General features: G+C 41.2%; 1 protein-coding gene across 1 annotated transcript in view; it reads left to right on the top strand.

The window, feature by feature from the left end:
- ENPEP (glutamyl aminopeptidase) overlaps positions 1-3,741 on the top strand; it is a 94,560-nt gene that overhangs the window by 25,334 nt on the left and 65,485 nt on the right. The gene's annotated exons all lie outside the window — the stretch shown is intronic.

Raw genomic sequence — 3,741 nt, 5'->3', positions numbered from 1 at the left:
GTAAAGCAGTTTTTCTTTTATTTATTAAACTTTCCTCTCTATTTCTACTTGCTTAGGCCTCCTCTATTCCAGTTTCAGCTTTTAAGTCTTGCCTCTCACCAACTTGCTGACATTTCTGGGCTGTTCTTTAATTTTCTCATTCCCCTAAAGAAGATGCTGTATTCAAAAACCTTTGGCTGTTGACAAGTGATCGTGGGCTGGAGAGATGAGGGGTTTGTTATTACTATTCTGAAAAAAAATTTCAAACTCTACTGGTCCTAGGTTACCTTTGAGCTTTACAAATGGCTCCCTCAGAGAGCTGGAGGGATTGAGGCCTGTTTTTATCTCTGTAGTACGCTGAATAGGATACAGCTCTCATCACTCTCCCCTGTCACTCCCCAAAGTAAGTTTTGGTGTAAAATCGTCCTGTGATAGTTTTCTTGACCTTGTGCCTCCTTGATGTTGTAAGCCTGAGGAATATCCAAACCAGAACTTCTCTGTCCCTCCTGCAGCTGGTTTAAATTATAGGTAGGAAAGTTCAATGATGACGGTTATCTTTGACTTGGATTTTTTGTGCTCCAGCTCTTCCTTTTTAATATATCAACAGTTATTGAAAGATTACAAAGCCTCTGCCAGTTCAGTTAACCCATTCCACTTCACACGTTTGCACTATTTCTGGGTGGAATCTTGAAAAAGCCATTGCCCACTGCTCAGAGGCATTTCTTTGCAGTTAAAGTATGGAGAGGACACTCATCTATTTTCCAATATTTACATTCCTTCAGTGACTCATTCCAGCCTGTACAGCTAGAAGATAAACTTGGCTAGACTTTTCCAAGGCCCTGTAGCAGGAACATGGAGACAAACACTGCTGTGTTTTCACGGCACTTGTTTGCCCTCCTGGGACATGAGTGAGAGTCGCATCAGCTCCATTCAGCAGCTGACAGGCAATACCAGAGGAGTAGCAGCAGTGACAGACACAAGCAGCAGCAAATCCAAGAAGCAGAAGAAAATGCAAGCATTCATTTTTCATACTTAAATATAGTTATCTGATCTGGGAAGAAGCTATGTAGAGAACAACTCGAATGCCAGCCAGCTCTTTCCCTCTTGTTCTCCTCCATCTACCATGTCAAGTATTCCTCTGACTTGAAAGGTGCTTTAGTTTTATACTTTGAGCATCTGACATCCCCACAGCATTTTTGAAGTGTAACCTCTTAGCATCTTTCTAAGTTGAGGTGTGTTCCTTCACTTTTATTGATGAAGGATACCTAGATATTAAATGAATTGCCCCAGATCTGTCACAACAACAGAACAGCAGCACCAGAACACAGGTCTCTTGAGTCACAGAGCAGGATAGGTGAGAGTCCATCCTTCAGATCCAGACAGTGTAGGAAGACAAGGGCCAAGCATCTGACATCAGGAAGAAAGGAGAAATTCATAAGCTAAAGAAAGCAGAAAACGTGAGCTCACTTTGAGAGCGTTCCTACTCCTTGATTTGAATGTTGGAAGCTACAATTGCAAGGATGATCCTAGCCAGCAGTCTGAAAACTCTCAATACAGAAAGGAACTTGAGCATGTGAGATTTTTTGTTAGGCTTGAGAAGGGCTTTAATAAGAATGAGTGAATGGTGACTTCTGAAATGCTTTTCATGTGGTTAAATTTGGGTAGATTGTTTGTGCGGGTGGCAGAGGCAATGTACGTGGTAGTTACCAGTACAGCTTTGAAATGAAAGCAACCACCAGCCAAGTGCTACAGCCAAGTTGCTGCTGTGCAGCATGAGGGTAGGTGACAGTATGGGGTGAGGAAGGATGGTGGCAGAAGGATTTTATGACTTATTAAAACTGCATTTTCCCCTGGCTTTCTGCTCAAAAACAATGCTGACTGGAATTAACTTTTTTAATTTGCCTTTGCCTGAAGCAGACATTGCCCTTGGAAAATTTCAACCCAAATAGTTCCCTTTTTTGTCACATTGTAAGTAAATACAAATCAGATCAGGTAACAGCGAAAGTCAAGTAAGTCTATTAACAGAGGATGTTAGAGAGAGGGGGGCTGAGGTGAAAATGAGAGCCAACATGTAATTAACCTGCTGCCCCATCCCTTCTGGGCAGTGTTAGAAGCAGTAGGACCTTTAGAGAGAATTAGTAACACTGGAAAGTCAGCTCCCAGGGCTGAGCTGCTCCCCAGTTGTCTGTCTGTGAAGGCAAATGTTTGCCAAAGCATTGCTATAATGCCTTTTGTTTACAGGCTAGGCACATGTCCAGGCTCTGCTGTTGCTTAGGTTTTATTCTCCCACATTTGGTGGAAAACAGGTAGACTTGTGCTGAACATGACTGCAAGTCTGGTATCCTTGGGAGGCTTAGGGAGAAGAATGCCTCTTTTGGGAATCCTGTTCAGACAGATCACACAATCCCCATGAGGGCAAAGGTGCTTTTGGACATGCCCGGAAGTGGATCTTGAGATACCTTGGGAACACAACTATTCAAATTGACACGTATGTGCAGGTAGGGAGCAGGAAAGCAGAAGCTTGGAGAATGCAGGCTTTAGACATAGACCTACCTAGATCCTCCTGTGGATGCCTGAATCCAACCGTAAGCATTGAAATCCTGTGGTAAAGCTATTTGCCTGTCTGCACATTTAATTTCCCATTGGTGAAAGGGTAATAACAGTCCTTCCCTATTTTGCATGATGCAGTGATCATAAACATATTACAATTGTGTTATTTTCAGATATTAGGGAAAGAAGCACAACAAGAGTCCTTGACTAGTGTAATGGCTTCTTTAAAACTCATTCGTTCCTCTCAAAGAACATGCTAAAACCCTCTTGTATTTCCTCCTTAATATTACAGATAATACAAACAATTCACAGCAGCTGGTTTTGATTTTTCACTACTATTAGTGAGAAGGTATGGCTTCCCTTTTATAGGCATTCTCTCGGTCCTCTGTAAGAGGAGGACAAGAGGCTTATAAAAGATAGCTGGGCACATGTCTAGCAGGGAGACTTACATTTAGGATTTAATTCATAAAGGAAAGGCAAAATATTCTTTAGTGTACAGAAGTAGAACTCCTAGATTTCTTCCTCAAGGACAAAATTTTCTTAGAAGCAGCAATGAATCTGAATTTAGGGAAAGATTGGGAGAAAAATGCTTTAATTAGCTCAAGGGGAGTTTTTTGCACTAACACCCTGTGCTTTGGGAAAAAAATAAAAGGTGGGGGGAATTCATCTTGGTTCTACATGCAGCACTGTTTTATTTCAGGAGCGACATCTGGATGCAGTCTCAGCCAGATCTTCACTTATTGCTATGTTATTTACAACTGTCAGCTCTAGTTCACATTTAAAGGTCTGGACATCAGCAACAAGCAGAAAGGCAGAAGCCACTAAGCAGTGAAGAAAATCTTATCTAAAAACTACATTATACAGTTTTAAATGAAATTACAAAATTTCATGTTTCCAGAGCCATTTCTGTGCATGTCATAGCCTGGAGTTCTCATCATCTACCCCACAGGAATTATAGTGCTGAGGTTTTGCACTGCTATTGTCTGTCTGCCTCTACAAATATATGAGATAGATGGATTGTCACCTTATAAATCAGCAGAAATATCACAGTGTTATCATTCTGTAGGAACAAAATATAAATGTGTCAAAATATGTAGCCGATTTTTTAAGCAATAGCTGTGAAGCATTGCCCCAGGGACTTGACGTGAACTTAATTGTGAAATAGCTTTCAAGTCCTAGAAAAAGTAGAGAGTGACATCAAACAATTTACCA

This window comes from Falco punctatus, assembly GCF_963210335.1.
Source record: "Falco punctatus genome assembly, chromosome: 1".
Taxonomy (NCBI): domain Eukaryota; kingdom Metazoa; phylum Chordata; class Aves; order Falconiformes; family Falconidae; genus Falco; species Falco punctatus.
The sequence above is the reverse complement of the archived record's forward strand: the minus strand, read 5'-3'. Positions and strand labels throughout refer to the sequence as shown.